Raw genomic sequence first — 26719 nt, 5'->3', positions numbered from 1 at the left:
TTTGAATAAGCCTGTTTTGCCATTGTTTTATTGAAGCTCACCAATTATGTCATAATTAAGACATAATTAGACATAATTGATAAGTTGCTTTTAAATTTGACATTTTGACATTTATTTGGGAAAACGAATTGCAGTTCCTGTTTTAACAATTTGTTGTCAATTTGTTGCTTTTATTGACATCTAGCTGCAGTTAATAATTTTTCTGCTAGAGGTCCTTTCTTGGTGTTATTTGGCACCATTTCATTCTACACATATAGGCTAGCGTTGTGCAAAACACTGAAAAAATGTCTGTCAATGGAATGGAAGGTGCACAGTGTTCTAGAAGAAATGGACATGGAACTATATGTTTCCTCTGGGAAACAAGGCAGAAACTTATTTACTTAATTTGTTTCCAGCAAATGGCTGTGCTTAAAGAATGTAATATTAGAAGGCACTATGAAGCCAGTCATGGTAAAACATAGTGTACAGTGTACTGGGCAGTTACAGAAAGACCAGGGTCCGGTTTCACTAAAGTAGTTTAGACTGGTCTATGGGTTAAGATTGGTCTTAAGTTTCTTTATAGACCAGTCTAATGCAAGTAAGACAGTTTCACAAAAGTTAAGACTAATTTTTTTAAGTCTAATTTTAGGCTTAAAAAGTAAGACACCCTCCCCCCAGTCTATTATGGGTCTAAGGGCTATAAAATTTAATTAAAAAAAAAAAACAGTCAAGCCATAAGTGCCATGAATGTCAATAACTACAAGAAAGCTTGAAATGTTAAGGCAGTGAAGTACATTGCAAGTATGTAATGCACAAATTTAGGCTATTATAATCTAACTATAAAGTATTCAATAAAGAACAAACAGTGTAATGCCAGCTTATTCATTTTATTACTTATAAATAATATAAATATATATAAATAATATAAATATCAATTCATTTATGCATATAATTACATCACCACTCATCACTTATCTCTCTCTCTCTCTCTCATACACTCTCATACACTCACACACACACACACACACACACACACACACACGCTACTACATCACTCCTCCATCTGCGCGAGTCTCTTCAATTTAAGTTGCAGTCTTTCCTTTTGGTAGGCTCTTCGTGTAGTGTCACATCCGCGCAGGTACTGGGTGATGACAACTCCGAGGGTGAAGGAGCCTCAGCTTCAACGTTGCTAGCAATGTTGCTAAGGGAGTTGCTGCTGGGTCTGGCGAAGCCGGTTACTCTGCTCTCCTTTCCTCCTTTCACTCCCCAGAATAAGGGCGACTCATCACCATAAATGTTGATGACCATTTTGGTGGTTACTTTTAGTTTCTTCAAACCCCCTCCTCCAGTGGGGGTGTTTTTACGCACGGCAGCAACATCTCTTCTCGCAGATGGATTAATGCTATTCACAGACGACGTTATTTTTTCCCCACACTTCATGTTTTTTCTTATTGCTACATTCTTTGCTGAATTTGCCTAATAAAACGTCTTTGTAGGAATTAAATTCCTCTAATATAGCCAGATTTTCCAAGTGGCTAAACGGCACTGAACGACCACTGTCCGCCATTTTTTTTGTTTTGAAAAGGGTCTTAAAATACCCACAATCCTTTGCAGCATAGTACGACTTAAGATAGTCGGAATCTTAACTGCTTTGTGCAACAGTATTTGTTAGACGTCTATGCTAAGCCCGACTATACCCGCTGTCTAAGTTAAAGTCATAGTCTAACTTAGTGAAACCGGCTGCAGTTTGTCGAAAGCAAGTCTGTTTTCAGTAATAATCATGGGATGAATGATGCTGATGTGAAGGCTAACAAATATGAACAAGAGGTTTTAGCTATTTATTTGCATTGTGTTTATTGGTGTAAAGTTACAGTTATTGGTATAAAGTCACGACAAAATATAAAGACTCTGAATGTTGTAGTTATATAAATAGGCCATTGAATCGGTCATTGAAACCAAAATGATTAAACCTTTAAAAAAAGGAATAAGGCAAATACTATTAATAACAAGTCATTGGATGTATTCATGCAGTCTCTTTGCTTTGTTGTAAAATTTTAACCAATATGGCCTCCAACCCAGAATGAGTTTGTAACCCCTACTTTAACACAGTTGACAACACCCAGGTGTGTAATTAAACTGATGAGCTGAATCAGATGTGTTAGAGCAGGAAGCACATAATAGCTTGCAGAGCCAAGGAACGAAAGACCCGCTTACAACGCTAAAAGGAAACGTATCCATTTATCCAATGTGGCTGTAGTTTTTTTTTTTTTTTTAATTCCAACCAAACAGAAGCCACAGTACAGCTCATCAGCTTTTTGAAGCCCGAGACTAATTGATTAAATATGTTCAGTTAGGTTCGGTAGCCACATCAATCCTCTGCTAATGAGATTGGACAGCTTTGTTTTAGGCCATCCAGTGTTTACCGAACCATTGTATTCACAGATCACCATTTATTTCTTAAAACATACAAAGCATACTCTTAAAATAATATGATTAAGCTGTAATTAGGGATGAACACTTTTTGTTTCAAGTTGTCATGTTACAGTTACAGTGTTAATTTTGACAATAAATACTCATTGCTAACCGTTTATTTCATGACTAAATTGTCAGAACAACATAAATGGAGAAAAAAATGACCACAAAAATTACAGCGAAAATCTCTGTTTATTATGCCCTGATGAATAACATTGAGACGAAGTAGCTGGCTGTGTTCAGGCAGACAACTGAGTTTATTTCTGAAGGGAATTTATACAGCCAGGAGAAATATCCTTCACCAAACTCCATTACAGGATGTTACCTTCCCTGTTTCACATTTCTGACTGTAGTTGGGAAGAGAGGGAATCCGGCTCGCTAGGCTAGGGTGACCAGACGTCCCGGTTTTACCGGGACAGTCCCGATTTGGGGTTGTGTGTCCTGAGTCCCGACAAAAATCTGTCGGGACACGGATATGTCCCGGTTTTCGCCACTCGCGACGTTTGCGACTGAGCAGCGTGGGAATCATTAGCAGAGAAATGTCTGCATTTACTATTTTGATGAATTGACAGGAATCGCAAACTTTCCTGGTTACTGCCCCCTGGCCCTGTGGCATGGGTGTTTGTTTAGCCACATTATTCCAAACAACAGAACGTGTTGCCATGCAACAATAAAATAAACATTAACTGGCGCGAATGTTCTTTGACTAGCAGCTAGCAGCAGTAATGCCGCAGCAATTATGCCGAAAAGAAAATGTACCTTTTCCAAAGATTTACAGGGCACCTACCCCTTCCTCCAAGAGGTGCAGAACAATGTGCACGAAGCCTACTGCACACACTGTAAGTGTTTTGTTCTTGTACTGAGTTGGGTAGCCTATGTTGCAAATGCTGTGCGCTCCTGTGGGGGCTTTCCTCGAGCTGTCACCCCTCTCCTCCTTTATTGCTGTTTTGTTTGAGTGTATATTTTACAGAAGCCGCGAGAGGCCCTTCATATAATCTTTTTTTATTCACCTTGTTATCCCGAGATAACGACATAATTAATTCAGTATCTCGAGAAAACAACACAACTAATTCGAGATCTTGAGAAAACAAAACTGTTATTCCGTGATCTCGAGAAAAAAAACAATTATTTCATGATCTCAGCTGGATCACTGTATCTCCATCGGTAGAGACGAAGCCGGGCCAGTCTTCTGCGGAGGTGCCGAGGACTAATTTTGAAATGATCCCTTATTAAAAGACCTAATGCAATCTCTCCCTGTGTCAACCGCTGATCAAAATATTGCCTTATTAGGTGATCGATTATTCCAGACATTCTAATGACCAAAGTTGCGTCTATACAGAATGAGAAATAGCCCCAAAGTCAGCATATCACAAGTCTCTTGGCGCACCTGAATGAACCATTTCTCAGCTGTTTACTCGAGATCATGAAATAATTGTTTTGTTTTCTCGAGATCTCGGAATAACGGTTTTGTTTTCTCGAGATCTCAAATTAGTTGTGTTGTTTTCTCGAGATCCTGAATTAATTATGTCATTATCTCGGGATAACAAGGTGAATTAAAAAAAAGGATTATATGAAGGGCCTCTCACGGCTTCCGTTGTATATATTCTCAAATCACTTATCTCTTTTTTGTTTCTGTTTAACATACCATTCTGACAGTTTGGCCATATTGCTGTGTTGAACAGCTTGTTGCACCTTCCATTAAAGTGTTCACTTTTGTACACATCTTCTTGCTTTATTCATTCAGTTGTGGGGAATGGTTAGTAAGGTTGATCCTGACCTAGGCTATGTTGAGGTCACATATCTACTTTTTAAGTTCATGCTATAGTGCATACAATTTTAGAGATATAGCCTACATGTGCATATGCATTCTTCTTGGTGTTCTCACAAACAGGTGGAATAAATCAGTTTAAATTTGGCCTATGGACATAGCCTGGCCTATTCTCAGCCATTACAAAATCTGTTGTCTGACCATAATTTAACTGATCTGTATACCACTATGCTACTAGATAACAAAATGCCTGTTTGTTTTATTTCATGTGAGATGTTGATAAATGTGAGCTTCAACAAAATGATAAGAACACCTCTCTGAGTGTCACGGTTACGTAAAAAAAAGGTGTGCGTGCACGAGCATGGTCGCGCGCAAAAGTGTCCCGGTTTCAGACTAGGGAAATCTGGTCACCCTACGCTAGGCTCACTCGCTTAGCGGCTCACAATTAATGCTCCTGGATTCTAACAGGTACATGAGTCAGTGTACACACACAGCATTGGTCTGACACCTTTTATGGGCTGTTTCACAATCATTGTTGTCTTTTTGAATAGCACCAACTAACTCCTGCAACTAGGTCCAGTGTATATACAGGGTTAGTCAAAATTATGCTAAAACTAATGGATTATTTTTCTCCTGAATGTGTGGTGTGCCGTGACCGCTGCTGGCATAATTGGGCCCTACTTTTTTGACACTCTAACAGTGAAGACAGACGTCTACTTACAGATGGTGCAGCAGTACGCCATTGATGAACTTTCGCTACAGATCCGATTGGCGGGGTAGTTCCAACAGGATGGTGCACTGCCGCATTTTGGCCATACTGTTCGTGCTTATCTCGACCACACATTTCCAGGTTGGTGGATAAGTCGTGGTGGACCATTGCCGTGGCCTCCACACTCCTCTGATTTAACACCCTGTAATTTCTGTTTATGGGGTATGATGAAGGAGTGCGTGTACAGCAGGAAAGTTTGTGATATCAATGACCTCAAGGACAGAATAAGGACTGTGGTATCATCTATTCCCTGCGAAATGTGTGTCCGGGCTTTAAATAGTACTGTTGCTCACTGGTTTTTGTGTGTTGAACACAATGGCGAACAGGTTGAGACCGTCTTGTAAATCATCTTGCACATATGATGTATGTTTTGTGAATAAATGGTTTCTACCATTTAAGTGTTAACATAATTTTGACTAACTCTGTATATGCTGGAGTATATTATACCTTATTTTACAGGGACCTACAGCAGTAATGTCTTTTTAGTACTTATACGGTAAATATATTTGAAAGAGTCAAATGCGGGCTCAGTTTTGACCTTGTGGTCATTTCATTTAATTCTTCTTTAAATATTACATTTAGATTTTTGACAGTATCCTTTGTCTGCCAGAAATGCCCTCTCTGGAAAACACTCACCATATGATGAGGTTGTAAATGATTGTTTTAAGAAAATATTTCTCTGTTGAAACAAAATGCTCTGTTCTTGCACAGTAAAAAACAAGACTTGAAACAGATGTGAGATGCATTTGCAGCAGAGCTTCACATGTGGTTGAAATGTGAGTCTGTCAAAAAGTGTCCTCTCCAGAAAGCCACAAGGATCATCACCACTTAAGTTACTACCATGTACAAACATTGCTGCAGAGTACTTGAAAATGTATACTTAAAGTCACATACATTTCAACAGTTTTTCACTTTATATCCCTGACTCTTGTGGACTATAAGAAAGTGAGTCAGTTTTAGAAATACACTATATGCTGTCTTCTCACCATAAGTAACATGCCCAGTATATGACCTGTAGATCTGAAATTCTGCAGTTAATTTCCAGCTCAAAAGTTCATTTTTGGCAGCAGAGATACACAAAAATCTGAGGGGGTGATTTTTGGACTATAGTGGACCCAAAAGGTATGGAGCACTTGCATGTGACATCACAGCCGATCCAGATTGTGACAGATGCCATCTTGTCGGTCAAACGCCATATTTCCGCCTTCTACTTCTACTTCTGCTTCTACTTCTACCTTTTCTTCTGGAAAAACCTACTATATACAATTCTACTACAGCAGCTGCGGCTACAAGCTCTCCCTACCTGTGCACGTTTTTTATGTTTTTTGTGTGTATTTTTGCGTGTTGTTCGTCTGTACCAGACTTCCACTACAACCGTATGGACTTACTGGACATTGGTTTCCAGCAGAAAATGACGGTTTGTAGCGATTTCCATCGCATGCACAACATTCCGGACGAGAAAAAAAAAAAAACATTCCGGACGAGATAGCGAGACCAGCAGGGTCTCCGTGGATTGTTATCGGAAGCAAAGCGAAGGAGGCGGTGCCGGGAGCGGAAGCAAAAGCGAGGCTGCAGGCAGAGCCGGCCTGTTGACTAAGCTCAGAAAACAGCCACTCAAATCTCCACTGCTAAGCCTCTACCTCTCCAACGCCAGGTAAACAAGATGGACGGAATTACAGCTGGAATTACCTTATTCTATTCTATAATCGGCTGGTCAGTGCTATACTCAATACTTAAGTGACTTACCCATCCAGTGAGGATCATTTTCTTGTTTACAAGATGCCACATCTGAGTCGCTGACAAATCCTGAGTTTCTGTAAAGATAACTGTCCAGAGATTTATAAGCACGCAGTGCTTCACCACTGAACAGCAAGGGAAAGTTGATGAGGTAATTATACACGTCCAGGTATTCCACCTCTGGCAGTTCCATATCCACTGACACGTGAAAACTCTGTCCGGAAAGCCATAAGGGTCACTAATCTGTAAATCGTTTATTTTAGACATATATCTAGTTATCTGTTCATTAGAAAAATGAGCCGTGTAGTCCGTCAGTTGAAATTGATCCATTCTGTACACGAGTGCAGCAATATTCAGCTGTGCTGTTGACCGACAAGATGGCGGCTGTGTACTTTCCGGTCACGTGACTGCAAGATCTCTATGGTATACACTGATTGTGAAACAGCCCTTATATGAAAATAGTGGTCATGACCATCATGGTGTACAAAATGCCATCTTCACTCAAAACAGCAACAGAGTCGTGGTTAACTGCACATAACTTCTGCATAGCAACAACAACTGTCGCGTTTCAAAATAAAACAAAAAATAAACATCTGGTAATACCACTTCTGTAACAGCCCTTCTTAAAGCTAGAGGGCACATTTTACAAGTATCATGAAACTGTCTGAGAAAATTATGATCAAATCATTGACTAAATTAGACAAAAATTGAGTTCCACTGACTAAATTTTGACTAAAACAAAACAAAATGACTAAAATTTCCGTTTTCCATTTCCAGTTGAGAGTATGCTGTGCTTTTTTGTTTTTGTTTGAGTGTTTTGTCCATCGGTTGTGATGTAGCTCCGGACCCAGTTCTGGGCGTCGGTTCCCTCCAGGCCTTGGTTCACCGTGGGTGATGCCTGTGCTCCTTGCTATGGACTGCAGTGAGCTCATTGCTCTTTTAACATCGGGGTTGTCCAGTGCTCTGTGCGGCAGTGCTTTAGTGCTTGGCGTCGTGTTTTGAGCGATGCTGCTTGGTGGCGTCGTGGCAGCTGTGCAGTTGGTTTGGGACATATGGGCACTCTGCATGGCGGTGCTTTTGTGCTCACTTTGTGGATTCATGGTGTGGTGTTCTGAGCAATGTTGCCTGGCGGTGTTGCGGCGGCTGTGCAGGCGGTGTGGGACTTATTTTCGTGTGCCTTTTGGTGGGACTGTGGCTGCTGCACCATTGGAATGACATCCTGATCTTTTTTCCACCCTATAATTGTAAAGTGACCTTGGGTATGGGAAAGGCACTATATAAATTTAACTGATTATTATTATTATTATTATTATTATTATTATTATTATTATTATTATTAAATGTGACTAAAACATCACTACAATTTTCATTAAGCAACTAAGACTAAAACTAAATTTAAATTTCTTGTCAAAATTAACACTGCAGTTACAAAATCTTAAGTACAGTATCTCTTTGCAGCATTCATGTGTTTACACTCTCACATTCTACTTTTATAAATCACCAGTTACGCTTCCAAAGCATGTGATCATAACTTTATGGTCATTTTCCAGACTGCTCCCCCCCATGTGGTATGGCTATAAACATGTTTAACATAGAAGCCTGGAGTTTTTAGCTACTTAAATTTAGTATCTGTATCAATTACAAACTTTTGTATTAGTTTGCTTAGTTTTTAAGCAGATTTGCCAGTGATAAACAAGATGCTATGAATTAACAGTAGCAAATAAGATACTGGTTATATACTTATGAAAAACACAGCAGAGGAAAGCAAGCAGCTCATTATTCACTGGGTAGTGAAATAAATTTGTGATTTATTTTATTATTTTTATAATAATATTTTTTATATTATTCTCAAATGATACCCAAAGACTAGGTTTTCTGGAAAAGGATCCACAGAGGCTTCAGAAAGTATTCAGACTCGTTCCGTTTTTGCACAATTTATTATATTATACCTATAATTTAAAATGGATTAAATTCACTTTTTGGCCATCAATCAACACACAATAATCCATAATGACAAAACAAAACCTTTTTTTTTTTTTTTTGTTGCAAATTTATGAAAAAGCTCTCGTTTAGATACATGTTTAGAGCCTTGGTTAAAGCTGGCTTTACGCTGTAAAATTTCTGTCCTGATTATGTTGTCGAAGGCAGAATGGCACATCATAAAGGATAATCTTTAGTTGGGAGTTGAGAGTTAAGTTAGAGGTCTTAGAATACCGTACATAATGCTGACCAGTGGCTGATTTAGTGCCACTGTGACCAAAGACGGCCGACGCCAAAATTCTGGAGGTGTCAGAAATTGTTGATTAAAATCCTAGAGTGTGACGGCTGCTACAACACTCATCAAGGATCAAGAATCTTTATTATCCCTGAGGGGCAATGTGTTTACAGCAGTGTTCCACACAAACATCGGACGAACAACAGACAATAAATACAACACAAAAATTCCACTGGGTTAAAGTAAAAAGATAGTGGAAAGAGACTATAACACAGAAGCCATCAATAGGAGGACAGCATATGATAACATAAAACTCACAGGATGGCTAAAAATATGCTTGTGGCAATGGTGAAATGTAAACAAAGCATAGTGGACTTAAAGTGAATGTAATGCCGTCCGGATCCCAGAATAAGGCAGCCTTGCTTCAGGGCTAATCTCACATGACGTCACGCGTAGAACCCTGGTTATCTGGGTCATTTCGGTTCATCTGACTCCGTGCTTGTTTACTCACTGAAATCGGATATTGTTGTTGGAATCTTACAAAAATAATGATGTGAAAGCACTGAGTTGTGTTTGGATGTTCAAGTCCATATACAACAGGACATTCAGTTCACGAATTTCCGAGAAATGACACTAATCTAAAGCGACAGTGGGTGAGGTTTGTGCAAATGAAGCGGGTAGATTTCGTGTCACTTACTAATAATAAATCTAATTCATCAAGTGTTCATCACTACCAGAACGACCACATGGGAATTATTGGAGCAAAAAAAAAAACCAAACAACAACATTTATTTAATAAATGACATTTGATCTAGGCGGCACGGTGGTGTAGCGGTTAGCGCTGTCGCCTCACAGCAAGAAGGTCCTGGGTTCGAGCCCCGTGGCCGGCGAGGGCCTTTCTGTGCGGAGTTTGCATGTTCTCCCCATGTCCGCGTGGGTTTCCTCCGGGTGCTCCGGTTTCCCCCACAGTCCAAAGACATGCAGGTTAGGTTAACTGGTGACTCTAAATTGACCGTGAGTGTGAATGGTTGTCTGTGTCTATGTGTCAGCCCTGTGATGACCTGGCGACTTGTCCAGGGTGTACCCCGCTTTTCGCCCATAGTCAGCTGGGATGGGCTCCAGCTTGCCTGCGACCCCGTAGAAGGATAAAGCGGCTACAGATAATGAGATGAATGATGAGACATTTGATTTGACATTTGGACAGTTTGTCGATTCCACTTTTATCGCTCACTTCATATTTTCTTTCAATAATTATACTGAATAGGTGTATGTTTTAAAGATTATATTTCTGCATTTATTGAGGTACATGTAAATATTTTCCCTATATTTTGCAGCAGCCAGCTTAGAATAAAAATTCACAAACCAATCTGTGTTTCCAATTCTCTCTGGCTGGTGGTGCGCTATCGGTGGTGAGTGGGACTGTCATGAACTGAGTGAACTGGCATCTGTTTCTCATCTTGGGGTCTCGAAAAGATAATCATTTACTCTGGAATATCCTTGATAATTTTCTGCCCCTTCTTCCGACATATAAGAATCCTGATCACTATCAGAATTCTCTCCAAAATGTGATTCCATATCAAGACTGGTCTAACCACTGCTGCGCAAGTGAACAAAATTGATACCTGGATCTTTGTTACACGTGCGACGTCATGCACCCCTTTGGGATCTTCCGGATGAGTCTTAGCAGATTCCGTGAAAATCGGCTGATCTTATTGATTTTCCATTAATTTATAGCCTTTTGGATCAGCTATGGTTCGAAAACACATAGTCAGTCAACAAAGTTGCTTTGTCCAAGGAAAAAAGTGTGGTTCAAGGACATTAAATTCACTTTAAAAGAAGAGTGGTTTGTTGAATTGTCGCAGCAGCGAGAATGTCTGTGATGTCTTATCACACTTAGCCCATGTTTACATTAGACCGTATCAGCGGATCATCAGATTAACGTTTTTAAAACGATTAGTGTGCACACAGCAACACCAATACACGATTTGCGTGCACACAGCAATACCAATACACGGATACGCTCGGCTCCGCAGGCATCCTGCGCTCCAAATCACTCCGCCCTGAACAGCGAGTGCCCTCTGGAGGGTGCGCACTCCGGCCTTGCGCAGCTCACAGAGCACGTGAGTGAAGTGAACAAGCATTGATTCGGGACTGAGCCGCTGTGTGTGTGATCCCAGCGCATATCACTTACCACTTGCAAGTGGAAGGATGGCAAGCCTAAAGACAATCATAACTACACAATGGGCAGTATTTGCATCAGTATTTGCAGTATTTTCATACTTTTATACTCTTTAATGAAAGGTGATACAAGGCGGAAGTCCGCGCCGTTTTTCAGCAGTCGCGTCACATGACCAACGCCAGCGAATCAGGAAGGTGGATGTCACAGTGACGTTGTCCAATGAGACGCCAGCTAGAGCTCAGCACAGCGTATCCGTGTATTCTGAATGTTTACACAGTACCGGAGCTGACACGATCTGGATTGAATACGTGGACCCTGGCGGATTCCCGTTTCCCGGCGTTTCCAGGCGGTTTAATGTAAACGGACAGTGCATCCGCGAAGAAAACGAGACAGATACGGTCTAATGTAAACGTAGCCTTAGACTATCTTTTAACAGGACAAAAAGAAACATGACAAGGAAAGAAATAGTGAATGAATTGCAGCTTTCGAGTAGCTAGCTGATTAGCATGCAAATATTCTATTCATTGAGATTATTTACTGTTGTGACGAAGTGAAACAAGTGCATGCTTTTTAGTTGAAGAGCGACAGACCTGTGCTGTGTCACTCTACAACCAGTACAGCAGAATATTGTAACTATCTTCATCATGTAATCTGACATGAAGTAAATCTAGTAATAATAATTCATTCATCTCATTACCTCGAGCCGCTTTATCCTCTTCTACAGGGTCGCAGGAGCCTATCCCAGCTGACTATGGGCGAAAGGCGGGGTACACCCTGGACAAGTCGCCAGGTCATCACAGGGCTGACACATAGACACAGACAACCATTCACACTCACACCTACGGTCAATTTAGAGTCACCAGTTAACCTAACCTGCATGTCTTTGGACTGTGGGGGAAACCGTAGCACCCGGAGGAAACCCACGCGGACACGGGGAGAACATGCAAACTCCGCACAGAAAGGTCCTCGCTGGCCACGGGGCTCGAACCCGGACCTTCTTGCTGTGAGGCGACAGCGCTAACCACTACACCACCGTGCCACCCTTAGTAATAATAATTCTAGTAATAATACTAAAAGACCGTTGGAGTCGTGCAGGGTAAAACTGGCTTAAGGCACTCCAAATTGAGCTCAGGTACATCCTGTTTGCTTTGATGATCTTGCAGTATCTCTAGAACTTGACAGGAGTCCAATTCGCTTGATTGGACATGATTTAGAAATGCACACATTTGTGGTTCCCACAATTCAGTGCACGTCAGACCTTAAACTCAGCCATGAAGTCTACAGAGCTCTGCAGAACATTGTATTTCTTTTTTTTTTCCTTAATGAATTGTTCCCTTTGGTTTTTATTGCATTTCCTATTAAGTTGCTTTTTACTAAAGCCACCATATTTCGATCTCTCCTCTCTCTTTTAGGGTAAGGTTGCCTTGGGTCAAAAAATGAGCTATAGCTTAACCAGCTCTAGGATTCAGGTAAGTTGATTAGTTTTTTATTTCATTGTCATGTTTGCTTTGTGTTATGATCTGTGCTGAATTAAATGCATATGAATTGTGTTTGAACGAGAGGTAAGATGATTTAGGCAGGACATTCACTATTAATAATCATAAAAATGAGGATTTTTAGTTTACTGTTCACATACAGTATAAATCTACAAACCTGTACAAACAGGGTATAAACACTCACTGTTGTGGTAACTTCAAAGGCATGTCTTTTGTACATTAACTTGGATGACCGAGAAGGTGTGGGATAATTAATTTATGGAATAATAATTTAAGGACCACCACTTTACCGTTTAAACTACATTTTTAATGTAGCTTGTACCTTTGCATATTCTTTAATCTCAAGTCTGTTCTGATGGAGTGGTGTTGCTTTCTGTTGTGAATTTTGCAGTGTTTTCTTGCATGAGCAAAATTCTGTACTGTATTATTGAGTGGTTAAGAAGCCATGTGGACCAGATCTGCTTTAAAAAAAGAAAAGTTCTGAACTTGAGGAGAAATCCTGGGCAAATAAATAAACATATTAAAATAAGAGCTATTAAATAAAATAGCGACATGGTAAATAATTGAAATAAACAATTCAGTAAGTAATTACTCAATATTCCATTAAGAATCTGCCTAATGACTCCGTCAAGTCAATTACACGGATTAATTAGATTTTCCCAAATAAATGTGGCAGCCAATATGTGTAAACATATTCTTCATCTATATTTATATATAAATGAATAATTAACCCAGCTTATGATTTAATTACATATACATTGCATAAACTCATGAATAAGAAGAAACTGATTTTGAAAATTTTGAAGCCTCACATCGACACACTGTATGTATTCATTTATCGATGTCTGCTTTTATTTTGAGGGAAAGTTTCAGAGCATTAAACTTTGTTGGAATAGTGCCATGGCTTTAGCTTTAAAAGTAGACGGCCTTTCGATTTCATAAAATCGGTGAAATTTAGTGCCCTCTGTAATTTGGTCATTGTGATATATGTTTATTTTTGTAATATCTAAAAAAAAAACAAAAAAACAGGCCATTCTGTGGGTGGGAAGTTATTTAGTTTGAGAGGATTCCTTAGCAAATAATGTGCATGAAATCACTTGCTTCGTGCAGTCAAACAGACAGAGGAAGTCCGTGTGCACATACGCATGCCTACCTTAGTCGTAGTCTTCTTCATCTTTTGGGTTTTACGGCAGCTGGCATCCAGTGTTGCATTACTGCTATCTACAGGTTTACCTTGACCGTGCACTGACAGTTACATCATTCTGTCACTAAACGAACAGCTGATCACACCTAGGTGCTCGCTGACTGCCGATATTTATTACTTTGGTCCTGCATTTAATTTCCTTCGCAACATAATGCTTTTTCTTCTCGCTTTCCGTTACTGTCGTTGGTCTTTCATGTTTCATTCACACACTCACGTCCTCCATTTTTCTCTTCTGTTTCAAATTTGTATCCCACAATGCATTACATGAACGGGGAAAGCCCACCACGTGATGCATGACGTAGTATCTTGAATTGGGTCATGGTGAAGCAGGAAAAAATAGCGGAGAATTTAGGGCCACATGGCCCTAAATTCATTAATTGTTCTATTAAAAAAACTAATAAAATTGGAAGTCTGTGATTCAAATTCAGTAGCTTTCGGTCCACTAAACAAAAATAATTGGGTGTCAAGGAAAATTCTTTTTATGACCGACACTTGAAAAATCTGAAAGGCAGTCTACCTTTAAGCCCACTTATAAAACTGCACATGTGTGCAACAGTATAAGAAAGTCCAGATGATGATAGGTTGACATAAACTAATCCTGTATTTACACTAGCAAGCAACAAAGCAATAGCTGACAGTAGCAAATTAAATCTCGTGGTGTCCGTGAATTCCTCTGACCAACAACTTGACGTGTCGTGTCCAACATCCTCCATTTTTACTTTTTGTAACTTTTTTTGTTTGTTTTTTACTTCATAGAGCATGTGCAAAAGTCAGTTTAGCATAATTATTTTTAAATACTTACTTTTCCCTTGTCTGTTTTGCCACAGACAGCTGGTATTGATCCCTCTTTTAGGAACTGTTTTGTTGCCATTCCTGTATTGTACTGACCTAGGTTGGTAAAACAGTCAGAAAACAAGTGGCTAGCACACATGAACAGGTTTATTTTTTTTCGCCCTGACTGTAGCTGGGATGTTGCAATAAAAAATACTCCATTCACTCGGCTGTTCTCTCCTCTGAGCCTGGGGGTTGATGTAACGATGTGTGCTGCTGTCTGCAGCCAACACCAGAGCAGTTCCTGTACTAAGCTCATTTCAGCATAATGCTAGTGGGCCTAAGAAAAAATGGCACCCCCTTTGCAAAGGTAGTTCTCGAGCCATGGGTGGACATACTCCAATGAGAGGTGGTATACAGTACTTCTCATGAGCTCCCCTCTTGATGCAAAGAGGGGAGGCAAATCTGAATGTTGTTGAATCACAGGTTTTCTGCCCTTGGCAGCTCAAAAGAAAGTGATTGGGTTGTCTTATTTCAGAGTTTGTGGATTGATAGGCAGTTCAAATACCTAAATGTTTTGACACAAGCACTGAAAAAATGTGTTTTTCATAATACTGTATGTCCTTTTTAAAAGAGAAGTACACATTATAGAAAATATTTACAACATTTATAACTATTTGCCAAAGGATTGTTTAAAACCATAGATAATTAACCCATTATTATTACCCATTAGTATTAACCCATTTTGCACAAAAAACTACAATAATGAAATTGGCCACAGAATTTTCTACATCTGAGGAAAATGGGAGAGATTTGGTGCTAGGTGAGTTTGTGCCACTGCCAGTGATTGTAAAATGATTGAACATTTTTTCTTAATGTTGAGCCAGGAGAAGGATTTTTCCTCTCCAACAACATTTTCTTCTCTATCAAGGAGAATCATGATCAATCAAAATGTGCTCAAAGTAAAGTATCAAAAGCTGCACTAAGATCAAGCAACACAAGCAAGGAGACACAACCCTGAAAAGAGGCCAGTAGTGGGTCATTTACTATTTTAACCAGTGCTATCTCTCTGCTATGATGAAGTCTAAATCCCATCTTACTAGTGCATCTCAAAATATTTGAATATCATGAAAATGTTCGGGGGTTTTTTCTAATTTCAAAACGGTAACCTTTCATATATTCTATATTCATTAAGCAAAAAATGAAATATCTGAAGGCTTTTTTGTTTTAATTTTGATGATTATAGTTTATAGTTCATGAAAATCAGAAATCCAGTATCTCAAAATATTAGAATATTTCATTTTGAGTAAAATAGTATAAATACTGTGTATCTCTCAGTGTAGTTCAGTATAAGGAATCACAATCATAGGGAAGACTGCTGACTTGACAGTAGTCCAATAAATGATCATCAACACCCTCCACAAGAACTTGGGAGAGCTTCACAAGGAGTGGACTGAGGCTGGTGTCAGTCCATCAAGAGCCACCACGCACACACATCTTCAGGAAAGGGGCTACAACTGTCACATTCCTTATATCAAGCTACTCCTGAACCAGAGACAATGTCAGAAGCGGCTTACATGGGCTAAGGAGAGAAAGACCTGAACTGTTGCTCAGTGGACTTGATAAAACACAATGGACCAAAACCAGCAGATGACTTGGCACCTCTAATCATCACAGACTGTAGAAACTTCACACTGGACTTCAACCACCTTGGATTCTGTGCCTCTCCTCTCTTTCTCCAGACTCTAGGACCTTGATTTCCAAATGAAATGCAAAATGTACTTCTTTCTGAAAGGAGGACTTTGGACCATTGAGCAACAGTCCAATTTTTCTCTCCTCAGCCCAGGTAAGCTTCTTCTTATGTTGTTTCTGTTTCAGGAGTGACTTGATATTAGGAATGTGACAGTTGTAGCCCCTTTCCTGAAGACATCTATAACAAGAAGCCTTTATTTATCACATGTACACTCAAGCACAGCCTTAAGCACAGTGAAATTCTTCCTCTGCATTTAACCCATCTGAAGCAGTGAACGCACACATGCACACACAAGTGAGCAATGAGCACACACGCACACACATACCCAGAGCAGTGGGCAGCTATGCTACAGTGCCCGGGAGCAGTTGGAGATTAGGTGCCTTGCCCAAGGGCACTTCAGCCCAACTGGTTAACCGTTAACTGGAGCACCCAGAGGGAAACCACACAGATATGGGAAGAACATGCAAACTCCACACAGAAAGGCCCCCATCAGCCACTGGGCTTGAACCCAGAACCTTCTTGCTGTGAGGCAACAGTGCTAACCACTACGACACCAGGCTGCCCACCCGCTATGCGTGGTGGCTCTTGATGGACTGACACCAGCCTCAGTCCACTCCTTCTGAAACTCTCCCAAGTTCTTGAATTGACTTTTCTTGACAATCCTCTCAAGGCTGCAGTCATCCCAGTTGCTTGTGCACCTTTTCTAGCCAGCCTTGTCAGCAATGACCTTCTGTGGCTTACCCTTATAGAAGGTGTTGATGATTGTCTTCTTGACATCTGTCAAGTCAGCAGTCTTCCCCATGATTGTGGTTGTGTGTACTGAACTAGATCGAAAGATAGATGGCATTTATTCTGTTTTACTCAAACTCAAAATGAAATATTCTCATAGTTTGGGGTTTTTTGATCTTTTTGTGCTGCAGGGAATAATTATCAAAATTAAAATAGAAAAATGCTCGGAACATTTTAGTTTACATGTAATGAGTCTAGAATATATTACATTTTCACTTTCTTCATTAACAGATGGAAAATATTGAACTTTTTCACGATATTCTAATTGTTTGAGATGCACTAGCATGTAGCTGTATCCAGAGGGACGAAGTCCATTTATTGCTACATACTCATTTGGTTTAATCTCCATTTGTTACACAGTACATTAAACTCCTGATCAGTAATAATTTAACAATATGTGCTTGAGATGTAAGCGATCTAATATTTAACAGTCCTAGCTTTTGATCAAAGGTGTTGACTGTACATTCATTATGATCTAATTTTATGTTATTTAGTTTCCTAAAACAAACTGAGTATTTTACATTTTTTGTATAGCCCAGGGAACAGACACAGTCTTACTATAGTGGAACAGGGTTTCCCATACCTAGACCATTGTGTGGCGCAGCGCCACACAATGGATTTCTATCGCCACACAATCAGACTCGCGATTTTGAAAAAAAAAAATTCCGTTGCGTGTCGTTCCGTTCATTCATAGTGCTCTTTCTTCTCGTTCGCGTGCACGCACACACCCACACACAGAGAGAGAGGCGTGTCCACAGGCCTGCCAGTGCACATATACCCGGACTGCAAATAGGCCTGTTAGGCTAATTAAAAATAACGCAGCCTTCCCGATTCGCCTTCCGACCCCTTATTTTAAAAGGTAGCCTACGTCGTGCTCGTGATGAGCTTTATCATAGCCTTCTTGGCTTACAGGAAATGGATATCCCTGAGTCAGGCTATAAACCAATTTTGATGCATACAGTAGCAGCTTGACGCGAGGAACCGGCCTTATTGCATTATCCCGTTTATCCCGCTTCAGCAATGACTTCCCTTACGATAGGGCACTTGAGTTTTTTTTCAGGAAACCACGCAGAATTAAATGTTCTGATAGGGCATGCAGGCTTTGCACCAATTAGGGTAATGCTTTTTCATTATTGTTAGTTGCCTTGGTGTTACCTTAAGTGGTTTCTTACATCTAATTATGATATTTTATTATTATTTTGTTGTTACATTATACTATTTATTTCATTTTAGTATTGGTTGAGGTAAGTGTTGAGTTCAATATTTAAAATAAAAACCTCCAGCTTGTTTTTTGCAATTTATTCCTTGAATGTCAACTAAAGAATGATTGAAAGATTGCCACCAAAAAGGCAAAAAACTAAGGTAAAAACTAGGGATGGCGAAAACTAAAAAAAATCTTGACCGACCACCGAGCCTCATTAGCCGGTTAAAGTCGGTTAACCTAGGAGTTTATTACAGGGATGCAAACGGCGCGCCTTTTTCACAGCTCGTGCAGATTCGATTTTTTTTTGGGGGGGGGGGGGGGGGGGGCGTTGGAGTGTCTGAATAATTTCATCAGAGTAAATTGTGTATTAAAATTACTACATAAGCAAATGCCGTTACAGTCCATGAAAAAGCCGTGAAAAAGTCGGCATCTGCGCCTTTAGTTTGTGTGGAGAGATCTGATCTGCAATAACATGCATTGTTGGCTACAGACCGAAACATACTTTCAGAATGCACTGGCCAAGGCAGGACTAAACTCGATGTGCCTTCTAATAATAATTTAAAAAAAAAAAACAGAATAGTAATTTGTAAGCTAAAAAGCCTGTGTCTACACTTTTCTCTTTAGCCGAGTGGCAGCTGTGTTCAACTGGGGCGGGACATGACTGAATGGGTGTTTCTGATTTGTCAGCTGTCTTTAACTGGGGCGGAAGGGCGGGACATGACTGAATGGGTGTTTCTGATTTGTCAGCTGTCGTCCTTACACCGCATGGCATGCCCCAAGCGTTTACAACACAGAATTGCAGGTTCTCCGCTCCAAAATCGTCAGCTTCAAAACGATTGATTTTTTTTTTTTCACCGACAACCAAAAAAAATTTAACCGGTTGACGTTGATTCGGTCAACCACTGGTCAAACGGTCATCGGTTAACATCCCTAGTAAAAACCAGAGATGCACCGATTGACCGGCTGCCGATCGGAATCGGCCGATTTTCATGTGATCGGCCATGACCGGCCGGTCAAAATTAAAATATGCCGATTTTTTGCCGATCAAAACTTGTGTATCACATAGAGATGAAAGTGGAAATACTCGTAATTCGCAACTAAAAAGACTGCAGCTACACTGGCAGCTTGAACATGCTTTCTAGTGCGATTGTGTTGCGCTTGTGCAGAACAGTGTCAGTCCTGCGCGCCTAACTGGCTCCGCCGAGCGCGCCGTTAACAAAAAAAAAAAAAAATCACTATATTTGGATATCCAAATATAGTGAATTTTTTTTGTGCCAGATATTGGATGTGAAAAGAAGAAAACGTTTGTGGTTGTGTGAATTTCCCATTACAGGAGTTAATACATTAGCCTATTATCAAACATCTACAGTGGTGCTTGAAAGTTTGTGAACCCTTTAGAATTTTCTCTATTTCTGCATAAATATGACCTAAAACATCATCAGATTTTCACACAAGTCCTAAAAGTAGATAAAGAGAACCAAGTTAAACAAATGAGACAAAAATATTCTACTTGGTCATTTATTTATTGAGGAAAATGATCCAATATTACATATCTGTGAGTGGCAAAAGTATGTGAACCTCTAGGATTAGCAGTAAATTTAAAGGTGAAATTAGAGTCAGGTGTTTTCAATCAATGGGATGACAATCAGGTGTGAGTGGGCACCCTGTTTTATTTAAAGAACAGGGATCTATCAAAGTCTGATCTTCACAACACATGTTTGTGGAAGTGTATCATGGCACGAACAAAGGAGATTTCTGAGGACCTCAGAAAAAGCGTTGTTGATACTCATCAGGCTGGAAAAGGTTACAAAACCATCTCTAAAGAGTTTGGACTCCACCAATCTACAGTCAGACAGATTGTGTACAAATGGAGGAAATACAAGACCATTGTTACCCTCCCCAGGAGTGGTCGACCAGCAAAGATCACTCCAAAAGCAAGGCATGTAATAGTTGGTGAGGTCACAAAAGACCCCAGGGTAACTTCTAAGCAACTGAAGGCCTCTCTCACATTGGCTAATGTTAAGGTTCATGAGTCCACCATCAGGAGAACACTGAACAACAATGGTGTGCATGGCAGGGTTGCAAGGGGAAAGCCACTGCTCTCCAAAAAGAACATTGCTGCTCGTCTGCAGTTTGCAAAAGATCACGTGGACAAGCCAGAAGGCTATTGGAAAAATGTTTTGTGGACGGATGAGACCGAAATAGAACTTTTTGGTTTAAATGAGAAGCGTTATGTTTGGAGAAAGGAAAGCACTGCATTCCAGCATCAGAACCTTATCCCATCTGTGAAACATGGTGGTGGTAGTATCATGGTTTGGGCCTGTTTTACTGCATCTGGGCCAGGACGGCTTGCCATCATTGATGGAACAATGAATTCTGAATTATACCAGCGAATTCTAAAGGAAAATGTCATGACATCTGTCCATGAAGTGAATCTCAAGAGAAGGTGGATCATGCAGCAAGACAAGGACCCTAAGCACACAAGTCGTTCTACCAAAGAATGGTTAAAGAGGGATAAAGTTAATGTTTTGGAATGGCCAAGTCAAAGTCCTAACCTTAATCCAATGGAAATGTTGTGGGAGGACCTGAAGCGAGCAGTTCATGTGAGGAAACCCACCAACATCCCAGAGTTGAAGCTGTTATGTACAGAGGAATGGGCTAAAATTCCTCCAAGCTGGTGTGCAGGACTGATCAACAGTTACCGCAAACGTTTAGTTGCAGTTATTGCTGCACAAGGGGGTCACACCAGATACTGAAAGCAAAGGTTCACATACTTTTGCCACTCACAGATATGTAATATTGGATCATTTTCCTCAATAAATAAATGACCAAGTATAATATTTTTGTCTCATTTGTTTAACTGGGTTCTCTTTATCAACTTTTAGGACTTGTGTGAAAACCTGATGATGTTTTAGGTCATATTTATGCAGAAATATAGAAAATTCTAAAGGGTTCACAAACTTTCAAGCACCACTGTAGTTAGATTTGTACAAAGAGAGAAAGAAAAAAATGTATTTTTGTTTGTTTTACAACCTTGGTTACACTTGATTCCATTGGAAATTACTTTACAAATACACATTTGACAAAGATGATAGAATGGCTATGGTATAAGTATGACTGGAAATTATTTTTGTATTTTGATACTGAATGAAGAAATGGGTTGTTCTATAAGGCATAAGTTTTCAGATCTAAATAGGCTTATGAAAGTGTGTTCCATAGCAGTAGGCAAATGATATATGAGGGGGAAGTTGTTTTTGTGCCAGATATTGGATGGGAAAAAAAAAATGTTTGTGTGAATTTCCTATTTCAGGAATTAATATGTTAATAGCAAACATGAAGAAAGATTTTACAAAGAACAATGTCTTTTTGTTTGTTTTCAACCTTGAAGGTGTTGAAAATTTATTACTGAAAATCTGGCAGAATGTTCTATTAAAGAAAAGATAAAAAGAATTACATTATGTCTTTGTGTGTGCTGTGAAGTGGTTTGAAAAAATGGAATCGGCCAAAATCGGTATCGGCAGGTCACACTCCATGGAAAATCGGAAAGCGGCCCAAAAAATTGCAACCAGTGCATCACTAGTAAAAACTAAACTTTAACTTCAGTTTTGGTGAGTAATTTTCATAAATTTAAAAGACAGGTTTTCCACCAACATCAAGCCCAGCAAACTAATGGCCTGCCCTGTAATGTAAAGTTGGGTCGAGGAATGAAACCAAGCAGGGTTCTGGTAAAAATTGTTTTAGCTGTCTTCTCTTAAAGAACTTAAAAGAATTTAAATTGAACTGAATAATCTCAAATGCTTCTTGTAGCTTTAAAATAGTCCCAGCAGGTGACTCTGAAGAAAAATACTGTGTGTTTGAACACCGCCCGCTGTAAACACTTTGCATACACCCCAATGACCGACTCCACTGACCGCCACGACACCACCGCGCACGATTTCCTCATTGGCACAGTGGAGCACCACAAATTGCTACCTGGTCTGTGGGAAACACTGGTGGAACCTGTATAATGACTCAAGGCAGCCAGCACAGCCAGTTTAGCCTGTTTGTTCCTTGGCATTGGCTCTGGATTGTCAGATGAACTCAGTCTGTTCAGAGAATATGGGTCATGCTAAAAGAAATGAGAGCAGCTTACAGAGTGGGATGGATACAGTCCCGCCCTAAGAGGCCAGCCTTGCTTTCAAAACTATTACCTATACAGAGGCAGTGGCAGGAAGTTTTGGGGATGGGGGGGCGATGTGTTGTGCGCTGAAGCCGCGCCAAATTTAGGGTGGTCTGGGGGCATCCCCCCCCTGGGAAATTTTGCAATTTTTAACCCTCCAAAACACTATTTCCCGCATTTTGAGAGGCAAATTTTGGTGGAGTAAAGCTAAGTTTAATGTCTCTATTAGAATACATTTTGTCCATGGATTTTTTTTCTATATGAAACAGAAACAATGATACTATAATGTAATTGCATCTACTTAGTATCGTTGAGAGGATAACACCGTCTTACCATGGGTTTGATCAGGGCAGCAAGCGAATTCATGTAGATCTAGAGCAGCATTAAGTTTTTGGGTGCCCGAAACTGCTTGTATGCCTCATGAATGCTATCTAGCCATCCAGACAGGACACCGCCAGGGATGTTGTGGGATGTTATTGGGGAGCTTACCTGTTATGACGTAGTTGTCCAGCCGGATATAGACCGGGTGGTGTTGAGTGCTGTTTTGTTCCCGACTGTTTCTCAGTAAAGTCTCTTGCTAAACTGACACCTTGCGTTGTGATCCCTCATCCTTTCCGTAAACTGGCGTGGTGGCAGCGCTTTTCGGACTCACGTTCTGAAGTAAAAAGATGGAGTAAACTCCGCATGGGCTCCGTTATCCGGTCAAGGGGATCACAGGTGGATAATAAACGCCATCTCCAAGTCGCGGGGTGAAAGTAGGTCAACATGGCTGCTTCGCACAGAGCACCGAAGCAGTGGTGCTTAACGAAGATAGAAACGGTCAACTCGTTCGAGAATTGGCGTCAGAATCTCTTGTACACACTGTCCCTGGACAATGAGTTTGCTCCTTTCCTGGTCGGCGGTGTGCAGTGGGAGAGGAGGTCCCGTGCGTCACCATTCAGAGGATTTGTGGACGATCCGGAGTCTGTTCCTGCCGCGCAGCGCCGTACTAAGGAGCGCAAAGTAAGCATGCTTGAATTAATGCTTGGACAAATAGCGAATTATTGTCCTGTGATCTCATGTCACTCAATTGTGAAAAACTCTACTTCTGTTGACCAAATATGGAAGACAATCTGACAACATTATGGCTTTCAGTGTACTGGGGCTCATTTCATTGACTTTGTTGCTATTAAGTTAGAGCCCAATGAGAGACCTGAGGACTTATATCAACGCTTAATGGCGTTTATGGAGGACAATTTGCTGCATAAAGACTCTGACATTAGCCATATGGGGGTTGCTGTGACAGAAGATGAGGAACTTTCCCCCGCTCTGGAAAATTTTGTTGTTCTCACATGGCTTTGCCTGATACACACTGACTTGCCTAAACTAGTGAAACAGCAGTATGGCACTGAACTGAGGTCGCGCACACTAGCGTCCATAAAGCCAGAGATTTCACAAGCCCTGGACTCATTGCTGGATGAGGTGCAGGCCTCTGAGGATGCTAGAGCGATGCGTGCTGCTGTGTCTGAGCTTCCCAAGAGGAGGAGCTTCTCTGTCCGGCCAAAGAAATCATGCCCCCTGTGCAAAGAGGCCAGGAGGCCTGACAGCCATTTCCTCAGCAAGTGCCCCTTTCTCCCTCCTCATGATAAGTCGTACATGGCAAAGACCTGCCAGGTACTAGGTGAGCAGCGTGATGTGTCAGATGGCTCTGAGGATGACGAGGCAGCAGCGCCCTCTCTTGTGCAGCGGGTGCTAATAAAACAGTCCCCTTACATTGACGCCTTCCACAACCATCTGCCTGTGCGGCTTATCATTGATAGTGGAGCAACAGGCAACATGATGAGGGCCTTCTGTGCAACGAGGCTGGGCATCACCGTCACAAGTAGTACACAATCTGCACACCAGGCAGACGGCTCGTCCCCCTTGAGGGTCATGGGAGAGATACGAACTTACTTTCAGAGAGATAACCAGAAGCTTTACTTTGAAGGACTTGTTGTGGAGAATCTTGACTCGGACATTTTAGCTGGCATCCCCTTTATGATAAGGAATGATGTCTCTGTCAGACCTGCCAAGCACCAGGTTTGTTTAGGGGAGAGCACCTACAGTCACGGAGCACGGCCAGTGGCCACAGACAGACACGCCGTGCAGCGCGCTCATGTGATACGTGCCCGGGCCAGAGCTATGGTGTGGCCTGGAGAGTACATTGAGTTCAAGCTACCCCCTGACCTGTGTGATGTGGACAAAGAGCTGGCAATCGAGCCTCACATTGGCTCCTCACATGAATTGGCAGATATACACCAGTGACCTGCCCCCGCCATGGTTCGTAGTGTGTCTGGGAAAATCCGCATCCCCAACTTGACTGGTCAGCCACTAGTGGTACACAAAAATGCCCATGTCTGCCAAGTACGTTCCACATATGTGCCCCCGACTAGCGATGCAACTGCCTCACCACCCCATAAAGCTACGTCAACTAGCACGCCGCTCCGCCACTCTGTTTTGCATTCTAGCCTCGTGCACCTGGACTCAGATAATATAATGCCCCCAGACATCAGAGACAAATTTTGTGCACTGCACAAGGAGTTTGACGAGGTGTTTGACCCACATTTTAAAGGGTATAACAGCGCTGTTGGCCCTTTCCAAGCCAGAGTGCATATGGGGCCAGTACAACCCCCACAGCGCAAAGGCAGGGTGCCACAGTACTCCAGGGGCCAGCTTCAGGAGCTTCAGGCTCAGTTCGATATGCTGGAAGGTATGGGGGTCTTCAGAAAGCCGGAAGACGTTGACATTGATGTGGAGTACGTCAATCCTTCGTTCCTCGTCAAGAAGTCGGACGGGGGCTTTCGCCTCGTTACGGCGTTCGCGGATGTTGGCCGGTACAGTAAGCCTCAGCCCTCATTAATGCCGGATGTCAACTCCACTCTTCACCTGATAGCCCAGTGGAAGTACATAATTGTGACAGACCTCACAAAAGCCTTCTACCAGATTCCACTGTCCAGAGACTCATGGAAGTACTGTGGCGTCGTCACCCCGTTTAAAGACGTACGTGTATATGTGTGGAGTGCCATGGGCATGCCGGGGTCAGAGACGGCGCTGGAGGAGCTGACATGTAGGGTGTTCGGTGAGCTACTCGAACAAGGACAGGTTGCCAAGGTAGCTGATGACTGTACTGTGGAGCAGACACTCTTGAGGCCCTGGTAGCAGTATGGAGAAGAGTGCTGTCTGCTTTGTGCCAATGTGGACTGCACCTGTCGGCCACCAAGACCACTATTGCACCAGTTCAGACCACCATTCTGGGCTGGGTGTGGCGCCAGGGGACCATCCAAGCCAGTCCACACCGTGTGTCTACACTTGCCTCATGTCCTGCGCCAAAGACCGTGACTGAGCTGCGCTCGTTCATCGGGGCATACAAGGTGCTGTCCCGTGTGCTCAAAGACTGCGCAAACATGCTTGCCCCTCTGGATGATGCTGTTGCTGGGCGCAATTCTAAGGACACTATTCACTGGACAGATGAGTTGCTGAGTGCTTTTAGCCGGGCTCAGAGCATGCTGTCTACACACCACGCCATTACTCTGCCCTGACCTGAGGATCAGTTATGGATAGTCACAGGTGGCGCCATCAGGGAGCCTGGCCTGGGCCCAACACTCTACGTTACTCACAAGGATACAGGGAAAGTTGCTGGATACTTTAGTGCCAAGTTGCAGAAGAATCAGATATCCTGGCTGCCTTGCGAGGTGGAGGCCTTGTCCATAGCAGCTGCTGTGAAGCACTTTGCACCGTACATAATCCAGTCCTCCCAGAAAACGTGTGTTAACTGATAGTAAACCATGCGTTCAGGCCTTTGAAAAGCTGTGCAGAGGAGAGTTCTCGGCGAGCCCACAGGTCACAACGTTCCTGTCCACCGCCAGCCGTTTTCAGGTTCTAGTACGGCATGTAGCAGGCGCAGCCATTCTGCCATCCAACTTTGCCAGTCGCAATGCACCTGAGTGCACCAGTCCCGTATGCCAGATATGCTCCTTTGTCCGCTCCACTGCTGAGACTGTCGTGTGCCAAGTGACTGTGGATGACATAATGGGAGGGTCTCAGAAGCTGCCCTTCACCAGCAGGTCGGCGTGGCTGGCTATACAGTCTGAGTGTTCGGACCTCAGGAGAGTGTGTGCCCATCTCCGGCAGGGGACGCGGCCGTCAAAGAAACTCACCAATATTCGTGATGTGAAGCATTATTTGCATGTCGCTACATTATCCAAA

This window comes from Neoarius graeffei, chromosome 3 (genome assembly GCF_027579695.1).
Source record: "Neoarius graeffei isolate fNeoGra1 chromosome 3, fNeoGra1.pri, whole genome shotgun sequence".
NCBI classification, from domain to species: Eukaryota; Metazoa; Chordata; class Actinopteri; order Siluriformes; family Ariidae; genus Neoarius; species Neoarius graeffei.
This window is presented reverse-complemented; position numbering follows the sequence as displayed.